This window comes from Cololabis saira, chromosome 13, assembly GCF_033807715.1.
Source record: "Cololabis saira isolate AMF1-May2022 chromosome 13, fColSai1.1, whole genome shotgun sequence".
Lineage (NCBI taxonomy): Eukaryota > Metazoa > Chordata > Actinopteri > Beloniformes > Belonidae > Cololabis > Cololabis saira.
In genome coordinates, this window is record NC_084599.1 from 44,978,076 (window position 1) to 45,005,082 (window position 27,007).

The window sequence follows — 27,007 nt, forward strand, 5'->3', positions numbered from 1 at the left end:
CCATGAAGGGGGGGCCGAGGCTTCCCCCAGCGTCACTTTTACCGACACTCAAGAAGTAATTGCACGTATTATGGAAATACCCAGAGATGAGCTGAGCATAATAAATAACTATGACCTCCAGACCTGCGAAGGGAGGATAGCAGAGCTCACTAGCTTCGCCAAGAAACCGTATAAAAAAGCCTGTGTAGCCAACGTTCCGGGTAAACTGGCGTTGCTATGGCAACGTAAGGCAGAACTCCATGCTGGGGAAAACAAACACAGGTGGCGACAAAAATACGAGGGGGAAGTGTTGGCGCACTGCGAGGCGCAGGAAGAGATTGAACGCTTGAAAAGCCTGTTAAGAGAGGCTCAAGCACGAATCCGAGAAACTAGTCGATGCTCCTCAGAGGAGGTGAATAACGCCCATAATTATGAACGTAACGCTGGTGATAGGACACAGGAGTTGATCTCTTTAATTAAGAGTTCTTCCAGAGAAGCATTCTTCTCTGATGTGCTTAGTTGCAAAACCCAGCTCCAGTCACATAAGTTCAGCCACGTGGAGGAACGCCATGAAAAGTCATGGCTGCTCCGTGAGCACGCACTTTGCCTCCGGGAGAAGGCAGTGAGCCTCTATGAGCAGTCGCTTAGTCTCCGCCAGCAGTCGCTGGACTTTCGTCAGCAGTCACTGGACTCCTGTAACGGGTCCACTCGAAGCTCCGAGAAAATGGAGCCACGATGGGTTGAAAACAAGCATGGGAACCGCGAGCCACGGCTCGAATCAGAAATTAAAGTAGATCAACTCTCCAGTGTCCCGATCATTAACAATTTGCAGCAGTGTGATGAAAGGCGTGACCAATCTCACACTGACCCACGGCCAGCAGGGGGCCAGAGAAAGGATCCAGCAGTTAACCTGCTTATCCCGTCTGAGCCCAGGGGGACAGCCAGTAGCCCAAACGCTACTGACACCGTTCCAGACCTTATCACCTGGGATGAAATGAAAGTGCAGCCACCGAGGTGCAAAATGAGGAAAGGGGGGTCAGACTTAAAGCGTGCCCCCCGTTCACCCTCAGGCCCACTGCTCCGCGTGTTCAAGATGGGGTGCTGAGTCCAAAATGCGGCCAGCCTCATAATCTGAAGGCCGTAAATCCAAATTTCCGGGAACCTTTCCCTGAGGGACAAAAAGTTGTGTCAGGTGGTTTAAACCCCCACTCCGACCTACCTGTTCCACACCAGACAAGAACTAATTATTCTTCTCGGCACAGGGACCGGTTGTATCAGGAATGTTCTGGTGGACCAGACGACCCTGGCCCGCCACATAGACAAGGCTTGCGTCTCCGTGACCTTGAGTCCCTGGCCAATGACATAGAACACTTTGACCCGGATGATTCAGGGTCAAATATTGAGAATTATCTCGATGAGGTTCAGGATTGCCTCCGAGATTTACCTCATGCATCCTCTAGCGAGAAGGTAAAGCTTCTTTGGAAAACCACAGCCAGGAGCGTTCGTGTTTTCATAAGATCCCTTCCAGCTAAAACCAGAGACTGCTATGAAGCACTCCGTCAGGCTTTGCTAGAAGAGTACTTTTCTGAAACCGACTGGGCTTCAGCTACTCTGGCTGCTTCTTCAATTAAGCACCAGGAGTCAGAAACCCCCAAAGATTATTACTGGCGTCTGAGAGCTGCGTTTTTCCAGGGACGCAACACTCCCGGTTTGGAGAATGATCGTCATTTTAAGTCTCTATTCCTACATAACCTCCATGAAAGCGTGCGATGTAAGGTAACTCTTTACTGCAGCGGGAGGCGAGATCTCAAAATGCGAGAAATCCGCGGGTACGCTGAGCTGGCGTGGGAAACACAGAGACGTCCCACCGTAGATTCTGAGAACGGTGCACAGAGTGACCGAGAGGTGCTCCACCCCGGTGCTGACGCCCGAGGGGTACAGCCAAGGGTACAGCCCAAGAGACGCCGCAGACGTTGTAGATCAGCAGGCCGGGGGGGTGCCATATATACCCTGTTGGCCAGAGCACTGAACGAGCTGCATGACTCGTCTGCAGCTGACTGACAACTTCTGACCCAGAAGTGCAAATCCCCCCACCCCTGAAAAAGGGGGGGGCAGGGATCTTGGAGTGTTAGGGAAGTAAAACCCAGACCTACACTCACAATTTTATTTAATTTGTTCTGTTTTTGTTTTTCCGGGTCTAACAATTAATCGCAGAATGATTAAATTGTTAGGGAACAATACTTTCTTCTTCCGTTACCCGAGGTCGGTTCTGTTACAGGACGGACCCCCTCCGATCCGTTTCCTTCCTCAGCACCGCTCTGCCAAGGGATTAACACGTAGTGAACACCCGCTGGGTCCGGTCTGCTTTTGGCAGTTACGTATCGAGGGTCCGTAACCTAACTAACCTCCCTTCTTTTTATCTTTATCTACCTCATTCTACTAGTAATGACACTGAACTGCATAATCGAATCCCTTATCGTTCCTATATGTTTTATGTTTTATGTTTTATGTTTATTGTTATGTTTTATACCCTAGTCTCATATAGCATAGCGTATTTCCGTCTGCCCAGACGTGCCTCACCTCTGCCCAGACAAAGCCTCCAGCGCTATGCTAACCTCTGAACTTTTAAGTACTGTGCCCCTCTGCCAACCAGGACTGCATCACATGGACGGTTGCACCGTTGGTAGATTTGACAACCAAACCCTGCATTCCCGCTGTCAAATCTAAGGGGGGATGTTGGACTACCGTCCATATGATTATGAATTCATGACATATGTGAGTGGGTGAACATTTCTCTTGGACCAGTAAACCTAAAGACCTAAACTTTCATGATCCCTGCCTCATGGTGAGTTTACGACACCTCCAGCGTGGTCTGGAGAACGGAAAGACCCCATGGACACCAGGATTTGCATATGTGACCCTCTTGGTGATAAGGCACCACACTTTGATTGGACAAGGACCCCAAGCTGCAGGAAGGGGTATCAACTTCCTGTATGCAGCTATAAAAGAGGAGACCCCCCTCTCTCCGGTCTCTTCTCTCTTTTTTTGCTTCCTCCTTCTCACCCACAGGTCTCTGCTGTAGCCAAGGGCCGGCTTTCTCCTTCGTGAACGAAGGAGCGTCCGTTTTGCAGCGCTGCACGAGCGACCCACGCAGTTCCGAGCCCAGAAAGCCGAACTAGGGACCCTGCATTGACTCGACGTGAACGCGACGCCGATCCGAAGTTGAAGGAAGCCAAGTGCTGTGCCCAGCTGCTGTCCCCTCATCCAGCTGCCTTTCCCCTCATCCGCAGCAAGGACACAGGAGGGAGTGATAGCCGCTTTATCAGGATCGCCTGCTGAGCGTAAACACCCAGCCGTTCCCCAGGGAACGCTGACCGACCACCCCTTTTTTTTCTTCAACTGCAAAGGTTCACGTAAGAGGCTGTTTTTGGTGTCTGGGCAGAGAAACTTAGTAATACACTTTAAAAGTTAGTTTACGCTGTGAGCTGGACTGCTGATCCCGTCATAGTTGTGTTTATTAACTTAAGTGTTTGTTTATCTTCTTATTTGTCTACGGCTGCATCCACATTGCTGGATCGTTATGACATGCTTCTCGACAACCGAAAACAAGGCCCTTCTAGATTTCCCGGTTGGATGACCAGAGCGCACGTGTGAAGTTTAGTTTCACATTGGGGCATTTCTGTGTGGGAAAGATCAGAAGGTCTTGGGTTTCTGGTAGTGAGAAATTATTTAAGAGTGTCTATTATTGTACTTTTCTTCGGTATCTCTCTCTCTTCCTCTCGTACTAACCCCCCCCCCCACACGCACACACACACACACCCAGACGCTCCCCTCGGTCATAAATTCCCGAGCCAGTCTGAGATCCCACACACACACACACACACACACACACACACACACACACACACACACACACACACACACACACACACACACACACTAGTCACACCCCACACAGATGACTGGAACTTTTGCCTTGTATAATTTCTGTCCCTGTTTATGTAGTGTGCCATCAGAATTATTTGGGGTGTTGCGTTTATCATCTTTTGACACCTGTATGTAAATAAATTCTGATTGACTTTTATGAGTGGTGTCTGTTGTTTCATGCAGTTTGGTCACAATTGATTTGTTTGACAGAGCCTAGTGCTCGAATTTCACCCTTCAATTACTGTATTAGGCATAAACCTTAATTTCTGAGACTGATATTCTGCTGTAAAAGTTATCATTTCCCTGCTTAAGGAACAGGGTGGTGCCCCGAGGATTTTACTTATCATATTGGTTATTCAATTTGATAAATAGTCAACTTTATTAATTATTAATAATTATTAATAAAATTATTAATAACCCTTCGATAACTGGACAGCCAAGCTACCCGAGACGCACAACAAGAGCGACCAAAGAACCAGAGTTTTAGCACCACCGCTGTAGACACAACATGTGCTCTGTCCCTCTAAAACCTTGTTTTGATATCTCAGACAACTTCTGCTGCAGGTTGACTTTCAGATCCGAGTGATGCTGTATGCTGTCCTAAATAATTGCTCTTTTTACTTGACAGAAATATTTTCAGTCTTCAGAACTTCTTCAATGACATTTTCTGTGTGTATATAATCCTACCTCAATCGGAGTTTCCTCTGATCCAGCTGCAGCATTGAGAAGCAACTTCTAGAGTCTATTTTCTTAATGACCATTGTTTACTTGAATTAATCATGTAGGTATCATCGTACTAAACAAGAAGTCTCCCCGTCGGGGAATCGAACCCCGGTCTTCTGCGTGACAGGCAGAGATACTGTCCACTATACTAACGAGGACAGCTATTTCTTGTTTCTTTGAGGAAGCTGACTGAAGGTCCTAACAGAAGGTCCTGAAACCACAGCATGAGTGAAAAGCAAAATGCGCCTGAGCATCTGACAGAGTGCTGTTCATGGTACCAGTAGCGTCTGGGTGTTTAGGGTACCAGGGCCCTGGTCCTCCAGCTCCGCAGGCTGGCTCTTTCACTCACACTGAAACGTGCTCTAAATCACTTTCTGGAAGAACCTTTTCGAACGTGGAAATTAGTCATTTACTTTGGTCGCGGTCCGCCAAACCCCCATGTCTGTTCTGAAGGTGCCACGTAGCGCTAGCTCACGGTTTGTAATACGAGTCCGAGACCACCACAAAAGAGTTTAGAATATTTTGGAGGGTAGAACAGCGTCGTTCGGCCCGAGATTAGACCGCTAAATCGCTCGGGTGGGGACTTCCAGCCGAGGACCGGTGATCGACGAAAAAGTTACCGACAACGATGCGCCTTTCTCGGACTCGGTCGGCTTGAAGTCCCGGCCCTCGGCCCGGTTCTCATGAGTTTTAGAGGACCTCCAACGGGGTCTCTGGGACCCCAAAGACGCTCATCCACGGTTGTTTCACCTCTTCAGCACCCACCATTGCTGGGAAACCAGCCATCAGCCTTTGTCAGGCAGTTAATAAGTTTATTTTTTTCCTGAAAATTGGACATTTTAAAGTGTAGGTGAAAGGAGAAGGACTGGCTCTTGGTCAGTTGTGGAACTGCAACAAAAGATAATTTCTGCATGAGACCCAATGCGAGAAAGAGATGGTCGGCCTTCCTGTCCTGTGCACCAAGAACAGGACTGCAGTGGTTTTCCAAGTCCAGATTATGTTATTGCAAAGTCATACATGTTTCCGCCCAGTTTCGAACAGGGGACCTTTCGCGTATTAGGCAAACGTGATAACCACTACATTACGAAACTGACATGCTTTGAAAACGGCGGGCATAATGAAAAAAATCCTGTAAAAAATATCTGCTACAATTCTTGACAGCAAGATGGATACTGCAGGTTAAGTCAAAGTCCAAAGAAGTTCCTGATTACAGCTGACAAAGTAAGTGCACCAATCCAAAGGTTTGTGCTGCAACTTTGACATTCCCAATGTTCTGATCCTACCTGGAAAAAAGTTAAATTAATTTTTACCATCCTGCATTTTCATCTGTCTCTCAGTGCTGGACCACTGATCAACCATCACTAGCTCCAGAACAAGGACTGGAACAGATCAGCAGTGAGGAAGAAGAGGAGAGCGACCAAAGAACCAGGGTTTTAAGAGATTTACCACCACCGATGTAGACACAACATCTGCTCTGTCCCTCTAAAACCTTGTTTGGATATCTCAGACATCTTCTGCTGCAGATTGACTTTCAGATTCGAGTGATGCTCTATGCTGTCCTAAATATTTGAGTGATGCTCTATGCTGTCCTAAATAATTGCTCTTTTCACTTGACAGAAATTTTCAGAACTTCTTCAATGACATTTCTGTGTGTATATAATCCTACCTCAATCAGAGCTTCCTCTGATCCAGCTGCAGTATTGAAAGCAATTGCAACTGCTAAAGCGTCTGGGTGTTTAGGGTACCAGGACCCTGGTCCTCCAGCTCCGCAGGCTGGCTCTTTCACTCCGGTGGTCGGAGGGGGGGCTTGAGAGCGGGTCTTTGGGGGGCTCCGGGTGAGCCGGGATGGAGGTGGTGTTTTGGGGCTGAAGTGGCTCTATATGCAAGTAATAACATTTTAAATTGGATTCTGAATTTTACGGGTAACCAATGGAGCGATGCTAACCCTGGAGAGACTTGGTCTCTCCTGCTGATTCCTGTCAGTGTTCGGGCTGCTGCATTCTGGATCAGCTGGAGCCTACTCAGCAAATTACTTGGACATCCTGCTAATAACACATTACAGCAATCTAGTCTAGAAGATACAAACGCATGAACTAGTTTTTCTGCATCACTCTGCGAGAGGATTTTCCTAATCTTTGCAACATTACAGAGATGGAAAAATGCTATTCTACAAACCTGATTAATATATGGCTTAAACGACAAATCCTGATCGAAAACAACACCAAGGTTTCTCACAGTTGCACTGGAAGCCATCGCAACACCATCTAATCCCTTCCTAAGATGCTCTGGACCAAGAATGATAACCTCTGTTTTATCTGAATTTAGAAGCAAGAAATTTCTGGACATCCAGTCCTTGATGTCCCTAAGACATGCCTGAAGTTTAACTAAAGGTTCTGTTTCATCCGGCTTCATAGACAAATAGAGCTGCGTATCATCCGCATAGCAATGAAAGTGTATGCCGAGAGAATACGATGGTGTAGGAGTGAGAACAGCTGGAGTCAGGACTGAGAGTCAGCAATTGTTGGGTCCTACATGAAACCAGGTGAACTGGCTCCTCTGGCCTCTAGAGGTCAGTGTTCTGTCAGATATGCAGCATCAGTACATGAAACAAGTTGAACTGGCTCCTCTGGCCTCTAGAGGTCAGTGTTCTGTCAGATACGAAGCATCAGGGAGGAGATCAAGGCTGCGTCTCAATTGAACCCCTCGCCTTCGTTTTCTTCACTAACCCTAACTTTTGCGCATTCCCGTGAAGGTAGTGGTGTCCCAATTCCTCTTTTCACCAAGAGGGAGGGGGCATAACGAGGCCTAGGGGCTGACAATAGCCCCTTCAAATCGAGGGTTTTCAGATGCTCACTTCGCGAGCAAGGGGGTATGAAAATTTCCCAGAATGCTTTTCGTCGTCATTTGCGGACTGAATCAAAAAAAAAACATGGCGGACATTTCTTATTTGTTTGTGAATAAAATCAATATTTTGAGTTAGTTTCTGCATAAAACTGCGTTTTGATTACATTTCTAGTTACAAACCAATATTTTACTTTCATAATATTCACTCAGTGAATGTACATAATCCCTTTTTTGTCCGTTGTTCGCTAAGATCGCGCCGGAGTAAAGGCTGTTAGGTTACGGCGTAGGCTACGTAAGCTACGCCTTAGGCTATGTAAGCTACGCCGTAGGCTACGTAAGCTATGCCGTAGGCTCTGCGTCGATTTGACTCGCCGACCGAAGGCAAACAGGCAGACTCGTCTCAGAGAAATAGAGAGAAATAATCCTGTGACCCGTCAGATTTGTTTTGGATGTTTCTGATATAATAGTTTTCAGAAACCACAAAGTAATCCAGCTGTTATCTGGGTAATTTACACAGTTTCAGATAAAGTTGCCGAAGATCACGCCAGAATAAAGGGATTTATGGTTCCGCGTTACACCAACGCAGAGCCTACGGCGTAGGCAGACAGAATTTTCGAAATTTCTGAGCAAATTTCTCAACAGGCGTTATTTGAATAAACTGAGCCCCGGTTGCGGATCTTAAAGGTTACCTTTATACCTGAAAAAATATTAAAACTTAATAAAGTGCCATATTAACAGCGCTACAGCTGAAATTAAAACAGCTTTTGGCTCTCTGCTTCCTGATCAGGGTAGGGATGGCAACGAGGGGTAGGGGGAGAATTGGGACAGGCACCTGGGCCAAGTGCCCTAGATTTCAAGTGCCCTAAAATCTCCTCCTTCTTTTTTAGGGGTTAGGGAAGAAAAGAAGTGCGAGTGGAGAAAAGAAGGGCGAGTGAAGTTGAATTGGGATTGGGCCCAAGTGTGCTCACTCTGAACTTCTGCATCTACTTTCTGCAGCAGCCATGAAGCTGCAACCCTGACTCTCTCGTAGGACGTCTTTCACTCTTTCTGCTGCTCCGTCTGTTTCCAACCTTCTTCAATCACTCCTCTCTTCCTAGTTTTCACTTGTCTCTTTTTGTCAGTTTGGCTTTTATTCTGTATTATAATATTAATCCTCTACCGCTCTGATTCTGGGATTGTTGCTCCGTTGGCTTTACGTGCCACACGTGTTTCTCTAACTTCAAGAAAATGTGTTCAGCGGTTATCAATAAAATGACCATTTAAATAGAAACCTGTGTCTCCCTGTTTTTACAGACTCATTAAACCGAAGTCAGTTCACTTCATTAATGTTTTATTTTCCCCAAAAAGAAATTACATGCAGTTTATTATATCAGGATATCAAATAATTAAAATAAATCATGATCATGTTTGTTTACCAGGTTAATACAGATGTTTGATTGAAAGAAACTTAAACAAAATCAATGTTTCACATATGAAGGTGTCACGTCGACTGCTGTCGCCGTGTTTATTATTTATTATATTTAGTTTTGGTATTATGATTTTAGTGGTATTGTAGTATAAATATATATAATATATATCTATTGGCTAATGTATATATGTATATATATTTATATGAGGTCTGTGTATTGCTGAACACTTGAGTCTTCATGAACACCATTATAATAGAATAGAGAGCGCCTTCTATTGTGTATTGTGTACAGATTCTGTGGTTATGAACCACAGTTAAGAATGATAAAATAAACATACATGATACATTTAATGGTTTAAAAATCTATGAAGCAACAATTATGAAACATTTGCTCACATGAGAACCAGCTGTGTTTTTACGTTTAAACAGTTTTTCATGTTTTAGTATCTTTTAGTTGCAGTTTGTTTAAAAACTCTGATCTTTGGACTGAAACTTGAGGAGACTCATAAACTCTGACATTTGAACACTTACAACATTTACACAGAAATATGTTCTTTAATATCGATTTTATTTTACTTTTACTCTTCAAATGTTATAAAATCAGCAGGTTGATTAAAAATAGCTCTCAGATTTAGGAACATGGTGGATTTTTATATCATATTTTTAACTAGTTACAACATTTATTTAAACAGTAAAGTTTGAAAGTAAAACATAAGATCTCATCCCAGTGATTCCAGCACATTTATAACATGAATACAAACTTGAATAAAATGAATCACAGCTTTATAAACCTTTATATTTTGGTATCTTATTCAACGCTGAACAAATACGCTGAATGTTTTACAATAATATTTAAATGTGTCGTATTTTTAAAGTTTTGAGATTCGTTTGTTTGTACATGTGAACTTTTTACTTAAAATAATCCTGATCTTGTAAAAGTTATTCCATCAAAACATTAAAGACACATAAATATATATTTCTTTATCTTAGGTTAATCTATTCTTTGTCTGACAGATTCTGATCTCAGAAGTTTTTGCATCATCAGAGTTTACAACACAGAAATAAGGGAAGAGTTTCTCAGTGAAAGTGTCTCTGTAAGTGTAGATGTGTGTCATGTCTTCAGCGTTGTAGAAGGAAACCGTCCCCCCGTCATAGTCCAGCTGGACTCTGATCCTCCGGAGACTCGTCTCCACCGTGACGATCTCACTAACACCATTGGTGTATTTTCCATCACGATACGACAAACACCAGATTCCATATTCAGGTGAAGCAGACACCTCTCCCTTCCTGTCAATTGAGTCTTTAACCAAACCCACCTGCCAGACAGGATGATCTCCCACCTGCACCTCCCAGCTGTGTTTCCCTGAGGTCAAACCCTCACAACCAAAAACATCAGCAGTTTTAACGTTTCTCTCTGGATTATCAGGAAGCTGCTGCCATGTATCTCCACGTCTCACACTGGTCAGATCAGCAGACAGATGGAGACCAGGACATGCAGTGTTTGGGTCCAGAACCACCGGGCTGAAGTGGACCTGGTCCCCCATCTTCTCCCAGACTCTGAAGAGCTCTGCTCTCTGGCTCTGTCCCGGGTGGGTTTGTACCTGCTGAGGAACGCCATGTTGTCTTTCTGCAGCTCTTCTTCCACAGCAGAGATGCTGTCTGACAGAGAGGAGATCTGCTCCTGGATCCTCTTCCTCTCCCCGCTGATTCTCCTCCCCTTCTGCTCCTCTTCCTCCCTCAGAGCTGCCAGTCTGGACTGCTCTTCCTCCTTCAGGAACTGCTGGAGTTTGTTGAACTCTGCTCTGATCTGCTTCTCTGTGGACAGCAGCTGCTTCTCCGAGTGTTGAACCACATCTTTATATGTTTCCTCCACTTGTTTGTATTTGTTCCTCTTGTTCTGCAGAGACTTTAAGTCAGATTTCAGCAGCTCCTTCAGCTCACCGACTGCTTCTTCTACAGGAACCACTTTGTGGTTCTGGTGCAGAGAAAACTCACAGACAGGACACACAGCTCTCTGTTCGTCGAAACAGAACAATGGAGTTGTTCCTCGATGTTTCTTACAAACTTCCTCCTCCCTCTTTTCTTCTTTTTCAGTCTCAGACGATCCATCTGTCTGTTTTCCAGCAAAAGAGTCGGCAAGTCCCTTCAGTGAAAAGTTCACACCAGGATAGTCTTTAGAAGATTTTCTTTTACAGATGGGACAGTTTCTGTTTTTAGCTTCTTCCCAGAACTTTTTCAGGCAGCTTGAACAGAAGTTGTGGCTGCAGCTCAGAGACACCGGATCTTTGAAAGTCTCTGAACAAACGTGGCAGCTCAGGAAATCTTTAAGAGTTTTTTCATCCATTTCTTCAAAACGTATGCTTCAATCGGTTGACTCACCAGTTAAATGTCCTTCTGAATCACAGATTTAAGTCCTTTTATTTCAGATTTTTAGTTCATAACCTCCACCCTGAAATGGCGTCTCAGCTCCGTTCAGTCAGGTCAAAAATTACAAATTAACTTTGAGTTTCACCTATTTACTTTACTGACATCAACAGATAGATTTACATGTTCTTACCAGCAGGGGGCGCAGTTTGACTTGTTATTAAGAGATATAATCAAGTGACGAGTGTAATTTTTTGTCTTTTCGTATTGTTGTTTTTTTAAAAAGCAAAACAACTAATTCCCATAATTTCCCATAATAGCAGATGCACATACATATAAATGACTGTGAAATGCTCAGGCATCCAAGCCCCCATTCTAGCGTGATCTAACGTGATTAATTAAATTGCGAAGCTTTTAAGTTTTCACCAGAGGGCGTGACCGTAGTCATTCGGCGAAGTTTGAGGTCATTTTTAAGCCTCGCCATGAAACATCAATTGGCTGTAATTCAGCAATACATTATTTTATGTGGCCGAAAACGTATGTGCATGATTGTAGGCTGAGCCTGAAGACATCTTTGGTGGAATATTCAGGATCGGTTGTAGCGCCACCTGTTGGCACCAGGAATTGTCATGTCTTCTAGTATGCATCTGTGCGCCAAGCGAGATGAGATTAATGATCTCAAAGTTGGTCAGATAATAGGTAAGACATTGACGATGACTGACAGAGAAAACTGTACGTTCTTATCGAAGGGCGTGGCCGTTAGAGGTAGTAAAATTTCGGTGTCTCGCCATGAACATAAAAGTTGTTGTAACTTAAACATAATTGGTCAGAATTAACCCAAAATCAATACATGTAATCAGGCTTCCATTCTGAACAAGTGGATATGACAATCTTGGATGAACTCCATAGCGCCACCTTTTGGTCAGGTATACATTTTTCATCAAATTATGTGCTGTCATTGCTGTTTCGTTCATCCAATGTTAAAGCAATCGACACATATGATTGTCAGTATGTTACTTATTGACCGTGTCGCGTATCGTGGTCAGAACTTGAAAGGAATTGGCATTTTTCGTCACTCTGAATTTTTTGGTAAAATAATAATTTAAAATCAGAGGTTTTGTTAAATGTCAATTAAATGTCAGATTTATATACCTTTCAACATGACTAAAAAATCATACACTGGTACCTATAGGTTTTTTTAAAGTTTGTAACTCTATTTTTTTCAAAATATGAACTTATTTTAAAATAAATCACATTTTTTTTTCTTATGTCCTTTCACCTCCGTAACTCCCTAAATATATTGTTTAATGTGTTGTTTAAAGCTACAGTTAATTCTATGAAATTGTGTCGAACATTATTATTTTTAAATAATATTTATGTTCGATCAGTCTGTCTGACAGGCTGGTCTGATCCTTCTCTGTCAGCAGAGTAGAGGAGAGGGGAGGGGAGGGGCTGCAGCTCCCACAGGAGGACGGGGGGAGGGGTGGTGGGGGGGTGAAGGGGCTTGGGGGGTTGGGGGGCGTTGCGCGCGCAGCTCCCGCGGGGGGAGGGGCTGATGTTCAGCGCGGCCGCCATCTTGGTCGAGGCGCCGCATTGACTGCCTGAGAACGTCGGGCGTGGCCGCCATCTTGGATCGGTATCGCTAGGAGGTGTCTGCATAAGTGAAATAACTATAACTTGCTTAATTTTCAACCGATTTCCACGCGGTTTGCTTTGTTACAAACGGCAGACATGTAGCTATGATACAGGATGCTTGATGTACGTTAAATATGAAAGCTTTCATGCTAAAATACGTTCTGCAGGTAGTCACACTTCAGGTATACACACATAAGCAAGCCTTTTATTATTTTAATATTGCTGATTATGGTTTACAGTTTAAGATTCACAGAATATTCAAATTTTTTGAGATAGGATATTTGAGTTTTCTTAAGCTGTAAACCAGTGGTCGGCAACTGGCGGCCTGCAGGCCAAAATTGGCCCGTCTCCAATAATATCTGGCCCGTCAGATGACAATTGAAAATCTGATAAATATATATATATATTTTTTTTTAATTATTTACTATCACAAACACGACAATTTCATAGAGAATTCGAAGCCTTTATTTAGAAAAGATAAAATAAAATAAAAGTAGAATCTTCATGATTCTAATCTAATCGCCCATCCCCTTCATCTGATTGGTCCATATTTGATAGTTCTCCAAAAGTCACCAAATTTTACATGCAAGCCAGGCTTGGCAATACATTTGATATTTAATGGTTTGCATTTATGGGCGTGGCTTAACGGCTCAACAGCGCCCCCTAGAATACTTTTCTCTGCCATAACTTTTGAATGGTTTGACATAAAGAGTCGTGGGTGGTGTCATGGGACTCGGTATAGAGTCCTTGACCATAATTGGTGAAAATTAGCCCCGCCCCTTCTTCTGATTGGTTGTCCCTATTTCCTGCTATAACATTTGAATGTTTTGACATAGAGAGTCGTGGGTGGTGTCATGGGACTCTGTAATGAGTCCTTGACCTTCATTGGCCTGAACTAGCCCCGCCCCTTCTTCTGATTGGTTGTCCCTTTTTTCTGCTATAACTTTTGAATGGTTTGACATAGGAAGTCGTAAGTGTCATTTCTGATATGCTTATGGGGGGCGGTTGACGTGAGTGCGAGGGCCCGTTCATCGCTGCTTGCAGCTTTAATTATTATTATTATTATTCTCGCCGTAAATAAATTGCCTTTTTGGAGGCCTTAAAATGCTCGAAAACTCACCAAATTTTGCACACGCTTCCAGAGTCGCGTAAAATTACGTATTTTATGGGCGACAGGCATGGGTCCACAAGAATGGGCTCTATAGTGCCACCTATTTTATGTTTTTTGACGAGCCCCACAATATGGTTTGACTTACAGCAATGACCTTTATGTGAGTATTATATTAGACAAAGAGCTACAAAAAAGTCTTTTGGACCCATGGTCTAAGTTACACAGGAAGTCCGGCATTTTGAACAGAAAATGTCATTTTTCATGAATTCTGATCATTTCTAGGCCTCGTACTTTAACGAACTCCTCCTAGAGATTTTATCGAATTGGCTCACAACTTGGTTTGTACAATCTAGACACATGGCCGACGCTAAATTGCGAAGCTTTTAAGTTTCTGCCAGAGGGCTTGACCGTAGTGATCCGGCGAAGTTTGAGGTCATTTTTAAGCTTCGCCATCAAACATCAATTGGCTGTAATTCAGCAATACATGATTTGATGTGGTCGAAAACGTATGTGCATGATTGTAGGTTGGGCCTGAACCCATCTATGGTGGAATATTCAGGATCGGTTGTAGCGCCACCTGTTGGCACCAGGAATTGTCATGTCTTCTAGTTTGCATCTGTGCTCCAAACGAGATCAGTTTCTTGATCTCAAAGTTGGTGAGATAATAGGTAAGGCATTGATGATGAGTGACAGAGAAAACTGTAAGTTTGTGTCAAAGGGCGTCGCTGTCAGAGGTTGTCAAATTTCGGGGTCTCGCCATGAACATAAAAGTTGTTGTAACTTAAACATAATTGGTCAGAATGAACCCAAATTCAATACATTTAATCGGGCTTCCATTCTGAACAAGTGGATATGACAATCTTGGATGAACTCCATAGCGCCACCTTTTGGTCAGGTATACATTTTTCATCAAATTATGTGCTTTAGTTGCTGTTTGGTTTATCCAATCTTAATGCGATTGACACATTTGATTGGCAGTAGGTTCCTTGTTGACTGTGTCGCGTATCGTGGTTATTTCTTGAAAGGAATTGGCATTTTTATGTCACTCTGTATTTCTGGAAAAATATTAATTAAAAATCAAAGATTTTGTGTAAGGAAAATCAAATGACAGTTTCAGATAGCTTACAACAGGAGTAAAAAATCATACACTGTAACATATTGTGTTTGAAAAACTTGGTCACTCTAAAAATTAAAAAAATGAACTAATAACGTAAAAATCTATGTCTTTGTCAATAAATGTCATAGACATATGGGACTTCATAAGTATATTGTTTACTGTATTTTGAAAATGTCCTGTGATTTTGATAAACCTAATCATTAGACGTGATTTTAAATGAATATTTATGTGTGATCAGACTGTGTCTCAGTCAGATCCAGCAGGACTGCTGCCGCTGAGAAGACTGCTGCAGCAGCACTGGGAGGGGAGGGGAGGGGTTGAGCTGCCGCCATCTTGGACCGGGCGCCGATCGATGCGGCCGCCATCTTGGACAGGGCATTATTTGCGTCTTAGTGCATAATTTCTACTGAGCAAGGTTTCTCCCGGACTACAATCATTCATAACTCCCAGACTCTTTACCCGATTTCCACACAGTTTGGTTTGTACAAACGGCAGAGATGTAGTTATGATACAGGATGCTGTCACACGTTAAAAATACGTACATTTATTCTGAAAGACTTTGTATTATGCTCTTTTACAAAGACATATGGTTTTTGTATAAATTGTATAAGGAAATAAGTTTGATTGTTTATTTGAATTTATTTTAAGAGGAGAGGGGTGTGTTGTTGTATTTATATATATATATATATATATATATTTATTTATTTAGTTGAGAGTGAGAGTGACCTCATGCATAATCTGAGATTAATTCCAATATCTGCTCAACAAACCACTTGCTCAGAAGTTGTCTGTGTTTTGAAATATGTATACACTGTTGACATCCCACTTGCATTGGTTGTCGCTGTCTTGCCTGTCTCACTCACTGTTTTTTTTTTTTTGTTTGAGTCATTTTTCTTTCTTTTCTATTATTATCATAGCCTGTAATTCCTGTATATAATCGAATTGAATCAATGTATTTTACAATTAGCTGTGATGTACAATAATTGTCATTAAAACCGATAATATTCCTATTTGTTTTAATTGAAATGAGAGAAAAACATTTAATTTTATTAAAATAGAAAAATAATATTTATAGCTTATAGGCTATAAAAATAATGTTCATTAAAGCAGTATATAAATACCATGTTATAGCTATCTGTTTCTGGTTATTTTCATATAAAAGTACGTTTTTCAATGTTTATAATTATTCACAAGTATGCAGTGTTATAACTACATCTCTGACGTTCATAACAAACTAAACTGTTAGAAAATCTTTAAAGGGGGACCTATTATGAAAAACACGTGTTTTCTTGTTTTAACATATTTAAAGTGGTCTCCCCTCAGCCTGCCAACACAGAAAAGATGAAATCCCTATGAAAATCTGCAAGATCTGCTCGCCCCCACCCTTACAGAGTCCCCCACTGTCACGTGGTTTCTGTGAGCCGTTAAGATTGGTGCATTTTCTTTACGTCACCAAAATGCACACCACCCCTCGGTCTCCTCCGCTGCTGAAACCACGCCCACCACCAGCTCTGCCGCTCGAGCTGCAGCCATTATTACAAGCAGGGGCTGTTTCCACAGCGAGGGAGAGTTAAAATGAGGTTTTGCCTCGACAAGGCGGTGCCGAGAGGGAGAGAGAAAAAAAAGGCGCTGGAGGAAGACACGGCCAAATGTCAAAAATTGGTTGATTTATTCAGCCCCCTCCACAGCAAAGATGCGTCCGCACGTAAGTTGCAGTTCACTTTCAGGCTACACAGTGTAAATATGCAGCCTATAAACCCTGGCCGTTAAATAAAAATAAGGATTGAGATTTTAAAATTATTGATTTATAAGACACTTTATTATAATCAGTACTCGAGTTGAGGGGGGATGAGGGGGATTTCCCCCCTGAAATAAAAACGGTCCAAATCATCCCCCTGTAAAACTGCCATCCCCCCTTTCCATCCCTTATGTCATTTCATCAATGAATGTGGTTTTACTGCTATTTCAACATTTAGAGTCATCACCAGAAAAATAACACCAGAAAAATAACTTATTTGACAATTTTCACCTGTTTCAAGTAAATGTTCACTTGAAATAAGTAGAAAAATCTGCCAATGGGACAAGATTTATCTTCTCATTACAAGCAAAACAATCTTGTTCCACATGCAGATTTTTCTACTTATTACAAGTGAAAATCTACTTGAAACAGGTGAAAATTGTTGTTTTTTCCAGTGATGAGTCTTGTTTTAAGTGTAATGAGATTTTTTTACTAAAATGAGACATTTTAACTAGAAATAAGACAAATATTCTTGTTAAGATTTAGAGTTTTTGCAGTGATCCATTTTACTTATCCTGTGAAGGACAGAGTCATATTGATAAGTTCAGAAAACTGTTTTTTATTGTTGTGTTTTGATGTATTTGATGTAAGCCCAGTGGATATTTAAAGCTTACAGAAGGCTGCATTTAAAGGTGACCTATTATGGCATTTAATGTATATTTTAAACAGGCCTTGAATGTCTTAAAAACAATCTAAAGCTTGTTTTTTCTACATAAATCATAAATCCAGCCTGTGGGCCCTGTCACTAGTTTTACCGCTTCTAACCTCTTTTTCTGCGCCTCATTTTTAGGGAAGGGGGGGGTATGATAATGAGGCTCTGTGCTGATTGGCTCCCTGAATGACGTGTAGCAGGGGAGGAGCATAAACCTCGCTCCGCCAGAGCAGCCCAAGCCTGTAAATTATCACAACACTGAATTTTCACAAATGGAAACTTTATTGTTAAAAAAATAAAATATGAGTTGTATATAAATAACATTTATGCACTATTTAAGCCGGATCTACCCGGCGGATGCTGAACGCTGGCCCCGGAGCCACGCCGGGCGCCCGGGAGCAGCGCTTCACCGCGGCTTTAACGGGGGAATCTGACCGGTTCCGACCGGCCGGGACCGCAGGAACCGGCCTGGACTGGTAGCAGGGACTCCCGGGGACCGACCAGGGGAATTTCAGCCGGATCTGCCCGGCGGATGCTGCGCGACGGGCGCCGCAACACCACGGCGGGCGCACAGATCCGCTCCGGAGCGCATCCTGTGCGCATCGTCGGTTACCGGGGATCAAACCGACAGATTTGCCTGAAAATCTCGGAGGATGAAGCTGGTCCAGCCTGGGACGGACCCCCGAGGACCCAGCTCCCAAACCACCCGGGAACCTGGATGATTTAACCCGGATCCGCTCCGCCGCGGCGCCGCGTCCGACTGGCTGAAGGATGGACCGCTCCAGCCGGCGGAGAGAGCTGGTTGTGGGCGTGGTTTCAGCAGCGGAGGCTGAACCTATGGAAATCTGCTCCTGTCGTTACGTAACGACAGGAGCAGATTCTAATCGGCTCAAAAAAAACCACGTGACACTGGGGGACTCTGCCCGGCGGGGGTCAGAGAGCTTGCAGAAATTCATGGTATTTTGTCTCCCCTGTGCTGGCAGGGTGAGGGGAGACCACTTTATATATGTTAAAACAAGAAAAAACGTGTTTTTCATAATAGGTCCCCTTTAACTGCTGCTATGTCATTCCTGCAGTATTTCTGCAGGTGTTTTGGTCACTGCTATTATTTGTAATATATTATATTATTTTTAATCAGCACAATTATCTGTCCCCATATGATCAAATCCACCATCCCCCCTGATTTTTTTTTTTTACAACTCGAGTACTGATTTTAATTATTTACTGATTTTGAAATTATTTATTTGGGCAACAAATGGGATAGCCTATAATCATTCAATTAGTATGTATATGAATACAAGGCCAAATCAAGTGAGACAAAGGCTACACTATCTTCCTGTATGAACTATACGTGTATGAAAAAACACTGTAAGCATATTGGCTGTTCAAAGGTGGTGATGGTGATGACACCAGTCCTGCTGTTGCTTCAGGTATTAACGTTTTACTACCTCCTCTCGAAACACTGAGCCAGGCCTGGTGAAAAATTTGATATTTAATGGTTTGCATTAATGGGTGGGACCTAATGCCTCAACAGCGCCCCCTAGAAAACTTTGTGCCTCAAGCCCCACAATGCGGTTTGACGTACATTCACCAAAATCGGTACACACCTGTATCATGTCACAACTTAAAGAAAAGTCTCTTGGCGCCATGGCCGAAACCGAACAGGAAGTCGGCCATTTTGAACATTTTGAATTAATCGTGTAATTTTGGCGCAATTTATGCCATTTCTTCGGTCATTAATACGGCCCGAACGTAACGTGCACCCAGGTGTGTTATACATCAAAACGTGCGTCTCCATCCTCCGCGTCTCCGCGCGCCCACCCTTCATCTGATTGGTTCAGACAGAAAAAACTTTGCGCCTCAAGCCCCATAATACGGTTTGACGTACATGAACAAAAATCGGTACACACCTGTATCATGTCGCAACTTAAAGAAAAGCCAGGCCTGTCGATACATTTGATATTTCATGGTTTCCATTAATGGGCGTGGCCTAACGGCTCAACAGCGCCCACTAGAATACTTTTCTCTGCCATAACTTTTGAAAGGTTTGACATAAAGAGTCGTGGGTGGTGTCATGGGACTCGGTATTGAGTCCTTGACCATAATTGGCGAAAATTAGCCCCGCCCCTTCTTCTGATTGGTTGTCCCTATTTCCTGCTATAACATTTGAATGTTTTGACATAGAGAGTCGTGGGTGGTGTCATGGGACTCTGTAATGAGTCCTTGACCTTCATTGACCTGAATTAGCCCCGCCCCTTCTTCTGATTGGTTGTCCCTTTATTCTGCTATAACTTTTGAATGGTTTGACATAGGAAGTCGTGGGTGGTGTCATTTCTGATATGCTTATGGGGGGCGGTGCCCGTGAGTGCGAGGGCCCGTTCATCGCTGCTTGCAGCTTTAATTATTATTATTATTACTATAAAGAAAATACCACAGTTTTTAATGCCGATCTTGTCATTTTATTTGTTTTTATCAGCTACACCTTTAGATTGGCCCGTGAAAATATTGTCAGACATTAAACCGGTCTGCGGTACAGAAAAGGTCGGGGACCACTGGTCTATAGGAGCGACCGGATTGGACAGGATCAGGAATGAGGACATCAGAGGGACGGCACATGTTAGAGGGTTTGGAGATAAAGTCAGGGAGGCCAGACTGAGATGGTTCATGTCCAGAGGAGAGATGGTGGATATATTAATAGAACGAGGCTGAGTTTTGAACTGCCAGGCAGGAAGAACCGGAGGAACCAAAGAGGAGGTTTATAGATGCAGTGAAAGAGGACATGAAGGTAGTCGGGGTAAGACAAGAGGATGCAGAAGACTGAAGGCTCAGATGGAGGCAACTGATTCGCTGTGAAGGGAAAAGGCAAGGCAAGTTTATTTGTAGAGCACAATTCAACACAAGGTAATTCAAAGTGCTTTACATCAACATTAAAAGTGGCAAGACACAATGAAAACATAAATAACAAAGAAAATGAAAGGAATTGGTCCTGCGCCGGTCCGAGTCCCGGTGACGAGACCCCGTCGAGCCAGGAAGGGCACATGAAACTGGTAAGAGATGCTCCTCTCAATAATACCTGTGGTATTAAATGTGCTAACGTATTTTATGGTCAAATACGAGTGAAATTCCGTGTATACTAGCCTGGGGTTAGTCAATAAGGCGTTGTTCCACGGGTCTGGGACCCACTGTGAAAAAGTCAGGTACTTTGAAAATGCTAGCCTGGGCTTAGTGAAATAGGGCCAAACAGCCACGGGCCTGGGACCCATCGTGATGAAATAAAAGTCAGGGAATTTAAAGTAATGTTACGGAATAACAAGAGGAGGTTTCTATTGGAATGGTTTTTGTCTAATGTTTATTTTGTCTAATGTTTTTGTCTAATGTTCATGATTCAAACTGTTTATTGACATTGTTGCGGTTTCCAAAATTATGAAGTAAAGTTTCAATTGTTCATTAAATTAATTGCGCTAAAACCAAACTGTCAAAACGAAACGTATGGGCTGAAAGAAAGTTAAAAGATTGCTAAAATGACAAATATGTTGTTAAACTAAAACCTATTGCGAACCTAAAATAATTTCCAAAAGACTCTTAGTCCACGGGACGTCCCTAAAAATAAGTAAATAAAAGATTGTGAAAAATATTGTGCAAAATAATATACGAAACTCAAAAGATCAAAAATAAAGTAATTTATGGCTAAAAGCATAACTGATTAAACCTTCGAAATGGGACAAGGTTCCAGCCAAAAAGTGCCGCCCGATACACGGTACATGATGCAACATTTTTCTGAAAGTTGGGAACCTGTAAAAGAAAGGCATAAGAGATATGGTTTTGATGGGAAATTGGAAAAAGACAGAAAAAGGAAAAGAAAGATACGTGAAAGTGAAGAAAAAGGAGCTGCTGTTGCAGGGCCAAAGGTCATGGTGTGTGTGTGAAACGGCTGCAGCAGTGTGTGTGAAAGCGCGCTACATCATGTCCTGTCTGGCTGCGCGTTCACGAGAAGCTGCGTAAGTGGGAGGCTTAGTGAAGCCTGAGAATAGAAATATCCTCTCATTTTAAGACTAGATGCCCATAAGTTAAATGTTAAATTTCCTATGAGCCTGTTTTGGGAGAAATCTCACTTTAGGCTCGGGAGCGGTCGGCTGTGCAAAAATGAATCAGACACACACTCGCTTTTGCTATAAGATATGAATACATTTATTAGCAAACAAGCAGTACACACAAAAAGACTCACACACAACTTCCCTTTGCTAGGATAACTGTGCCAGGTTATCCCCCACAAATGGCAGAGCAACAAACAATTACACAGGGGCTAGGCTTTGATACTCTTACCTCGACACAAGAGACTGGAGAGCCGAAACAGTCCTGGCAGAGAGCAGCCATAAACCCGCTGGGCGTCGTGCGCTAGACCCGCAGCTGACTCTGAACCCGGACTTCCGGCTCTCGCGTCTTTATACCTTTCTACTCAGCACCTTGCGGAGGGGGTTACCCCTTCAACCCCCGCCTGCCAGTTCTCACGCTAAGGCTTGGTTCACACGGGAGCTAAGTGCCTCTCTCACAGTTACATTAAACAACAGGTGCATAGCTGATATGACAGTTTTGAGAATTAAGGACATTTCAGGACACAAAACTTATTTTTTCTTCCTTCAGAGCCTCTCTGTTGAAATTTTTGTTAAAATAATACAAATATCTAGCTTCTTTAGATGATGTAATCTGTGTCTGATGAGGGAGACTTTATCTGCTAAACAACACAAGAGCTTCAGAGGACGTTTTGTTTAGTGTTTCAAGTGAGAGGCTCCCCTCTTAAAAAAAACCTAGAAATAGAGTAATAATAGTGACGTAGAATTGTCAAATTGGTTTAATTCACCGTTCAAATTGTTACAGATTACTTTTGTAATATGTAGTATTTGACCCGGTCTTTGACCCGGTCTTTGTACGTTTTCATTGTATGAAATGTATTTCTTGCCATTGTAAGTATGAGATGTGTATGATTGGATTGACTGTTACACGAGCGTGAAACATATAAATCATTTTCCTTTATTTTATCTGTCGTAAAATCACGTACTGATGTACACGTATGATTGACAGCTTCAACAGGTTGGGTTTCGTCCCGTAAAATGAGTACCGCTGTATTTTAGATACTGTAGTAGTACTACAGTATCAAAAATTACAAGAAAACAAGAATTATGTTTCTATACGGTCAAAACGTACAAAGACCGGGTCAAATACAGTATTACAGAGTAATCTGTGCCGATTCGTGCGGTGAATTAAACCAATTTGACAACGCCTGCATTCAGGGCTTATCCATAACTTCCATAATATCTATCCATAACACGGTTTTCAAAAAGTATTTAATTTAAGAGTTCGCTCAAATAACAAATAAAATGAAATAAAATGATGAGAAAAGAGGTAAAATAATAAAAAGCACAAGTTATTAAAAAAAAGGGCAGTAGAGTCCAGCAGGTCTATTTAATTTAGGAGTATGCTTTAGTAAACAAAGCCGAAAGGAGAAGAAGAAGAAGTGTATGTCGGACCCTAGGAAGAATAGCTAATGCTGTTGCTAAATTATTTATCCTAATAAAACAATCAAACAAACAAACAAACAAACAGGATACCTGGGGGATATTCCAAGAAGGAGGTTTACTGTCTAAACTGGGTATGTTAACCCAGGGTAAATTGTTCAGATAACCCAGTTAAGTTCGGGTATTTAAGCGCAGGTTCAGGAGGGCTGCTGCGTTTGTTACACTTAGAAGCCCAAATTGTCCGTGCAATTCACCGTGAGAGGGTGATAAGACCGTATGACATTTTATCTTTCCCCGTTGAGTATTTGCGAGAGCGCTACCCTTTTTTCAGCAGAATCCCTGATTTATTTGAGCAACCTTCTCCATCCATATATGGATGCACATTGCAGAAGGAATTGACTCCAGTCATTGAGGAGCCGGTACCGAAGGAACCCTTCAGCAGCAGGTTGACGTGGCATATGGTCACAGAGTGTGTGATCAAATCTGTCTCAATTATTTCAATTAAAAAAATACAGTTGACAGAGTTTTCCCTTTTTTTCAATTCATTTGCCCACTGTTTTCTTCATTGCCTGAAAAGAGAAACATTGTATTAAAGATACAATAATGGAATCACTGACAGGTTGTTCTGCACATAATTTCTTTACCTCAATTTTAAGTTTTAAATATTCCATCTCCAGATCAGCCTTGGCTATCTGGCGCTGCAGATGGACCTGTAGAGTTCCTTTGCCGACATCTAAAATAACAAAGCAGCCATGTTCAGGATTTGATGGAGTTTGGCTCATTTACGCATAAACTATGATTATTTCTTACATTGCTGTATGGATTGGAGCTTGTAGCAGGCTCCTCAGCATCTGCCTCGTTATCAGCCTGAAGTACATATTCATTTAACTTAAGTGAAGACTGAACTGTAGGTTGAATAATTTGAAATTGATCATGACAAAGGCTTTACCTCTGTAGAGAGTGTTGGTGGCTCCTCTATGGCCGACAGTGTTTGATCATCATCCTCCTATAGAAAACAAGATAGGCTACTGGCTGTGGGCTTAATCAATAGCCTAAAACACTGACTATGAAATAAGGACTTACAGCAGCAGGATCAGCATCTATGGATGGTGGCTGCTCCACCAGCAGCAGTTCCACCTTGAACTAAGAGGTTGACAAATTGGTCATTTTCACGTAAAAGCAACACTTAACACATGAGGAGTTTTTTTTTATACAATATGGTAATTAAAAATATAATAATTATAATAATTGAATATTCCAATTGAATATTTAATATTAAATAAGCCTAAACTGCAATAGGTCATACTGGATACATGAAGGATTGACTATTTGGCGTAATTAGGAAAAATACATTGGACAAGTGGGGTGTGCTCCTCCTGGGAGGTTGCGGCTCTGATGACGTCTCTCCAGGAATCCCCTCCATCATCGGCCGACCCTGCTTCACTGATACTGCAGCTCCTCGACAGGGCTGAGGGGCTCAGTTATCCCTGCGCCAGTCCTTCTCGCCTCTGCAGTCTTCTTACTAGCTTTAAAATAGATGCATCTTGTTGGAGCATAAAAACAAAAGGCCCATATGGGAGACATGATATCCGAAAAAAATACTTACCAATTTGGACAATCTTTTTATATTTCATTTTGACCTGTTTCCCGGTTCTCTTCTGCCCAACGGGGTTACATCTAATAAATAAATCATTCAACATGACAAGTAGTCTGTATTACAAAGCATCATATTAATAAGAAAACAGGATCTGAAGCCAGTTTCTATTTTCTACTATTTAATTTAATATAAAATTCACATAATGGCCTAAACTTACGCATTGACGCGAACAGTACACGAGTCAAGGCTGATTTATGGTTCCACGTTACACCAACGCCCAGAGCCTACGGCGTAGGGTACGCGGCGAGGCGCACCGTACGGCGTGCGTCGCCGCGTACCCTACACCGTAAGGTCTGCGTTGATTTAAGGCGGAACCATAAATCAGGCTTAATTCTCTGCCAAGCCATATCACGTGGTTTTGCAGATGTATTAGTGTTACTTTTTTTGTAATCACTGCCCTCTCCTCCTCGTACGCCTCGAGGAGGACTTGCTACTCCATTTCTGTGAAATATGTGAAATATAAAATATAAGTTGCTCTTCGTTTAGACATTTTTTCGATTTTTCGACCCTCGATAGATGATTTCTTTATAGTTTCACCGGGAACGCGCACAACTCTGGGTTAACCAACTCTGGGTTAGTTGAGTTAATTCATAACCGGTGTGTTGGAACCAACTGAGCGGGTTTAGTCTTCATGGGTTCAAATAACCTCAAGATGAGACTTTAACTCAGTGTTTGGTAAACCTCCTTCTTGGAATAGCCCCCAGGTCAGTGCGGTGGGTCAGCAGCTCGTCCTGCTCCGGTTCGGCCACTAGATGGCGCTGTGCTCCAGGTTATCTCCCACCAGGACCAGCAGAGTCCGTAGAGTCTGGCCTCGTCAGGCAGGACGGCTCTGCTTCCTTCCTCCTGACCTCTGACCCCGGCACTTATTCACCAGCAGAGAGACACATCTGACCCCTGACCTTCCACTCCTTCACTCGTCTCAAACAGCCTGGCAGATCTTCATCCTCACGTTCTTTATTGACAGACTGACTCGTCTGTTGTTTAGAGTTTGTGTTGAGTTTATCGTTATCATGAGAAACAACACCATTTAAAAAGGTTTAAAACAATTGTGTAACTTGACAAATAAACTCTGAAGTCAGAGGAAGAGCATCCCTCAGATGTAGCGCGGCGGCGGTAACGTCACCAGCCCCCGCAGGGCCTGCAGCGGCGGCGGTAACGTCACCGGCCCCCGCAGGGCCTGCAGCCGCTCGAAACATCTGCGTATTTACAAACGAGATGCTGCGTTTGATTCATGACCAACAGCCGTGTTAACACAACCGTCCCAGTCTGCTTTGTGTTTGTGCGATGAGGCGGCCGTGTGTCAGTCCGATCTGCTAAAAATACCTCGCCGCAGCGTTTCCACACACCGGGCTGTTGATGAGGCGTCTGCAGATGTTGCATCTATCAGATACCAGGATCTTTACGATTTTACTCATCACGACTAGATATATACGATACAATGGTTCATATTTTGCATATATCTTTATATGTACGCAGGCGTATGCATTGGTTGCACATTATTTATAAAACCCTTCTGAGATTGGTCCCTGCTCACCTATGTACATAATTATCTCCATAGAAGCCAAAGCCATTACGGCCTGCGCTCCCATGATGCTTTGCACTTTATTGTTCCCCGTGTTGCACTGAGCTGGAAAAAGAGCTTTTAAATTCCCCCTTTGCTTGGAACTCCTTTCAGAAAGACTTCAAACTTCTTCCAGAAACCCAGATCATCAGCTTATTCATTTTCAATTTGTACACAGAACTTATTTAACACATTGCAAGCTTTACCATGTGAAGATCCTGGTTAGCTCTTTATGTAACTATGCTCTCAGAATAAACCGGGAACCTTCATGCATCTGGTCTGGTTAATGCCAACCTGCTGCAAACTTCTGGCAACAGGTTGCAACTGTATTATCCTTGATAACAGCACAGAATATTCCAATAAACCTTCAAACACTTATTTTAAATAATTTATCCACAATTAATGCTTCACTATGTCAAAAACGAATTTAGCTTGCTGTTGTTGCCTAACAGCAGCAAAAAAGATAATAGCAGTAAGATGGAAACCTCCACACACGCTTAACATCTCCCATTGGTATTTGACTTTTTTTAAATGTATCTATCTGGAAATATCTACAGCCCCAATCCATGATGTAAAACAACTAAATATTTTATTTTGGTAAATGGCAGCAGATAAAATTAAGGCCAAACTTGAAAAATGTATTTAAAATTGATATAAACGACCTTCTTGCAGCTATCCTTGTCCAGTTTTTTGATATTATTATGTTTTGCCTTTGTTT

At 42.6% G+C, this 27,007-nt stretch overlaps 1 non-coding gene across 1 annotated transcript; it reads right to left on the bottom strand.

Moving 5' to 3' along the window:
• Positions 1-4,715: 4,715 nt before the first annotated feature.
• On the bottom strand, positions 4,716-4,787 carry trnad-guc (transfer RNA aspartic acid (anticodon GUC)). The gene has a single exon. It is a non-coding gene; the product is annotated as a tRNA-Asp (tRNA).
• Between the last annotated feature and the right edge of the window lie 22,220 nt (positions 4,788-27,007).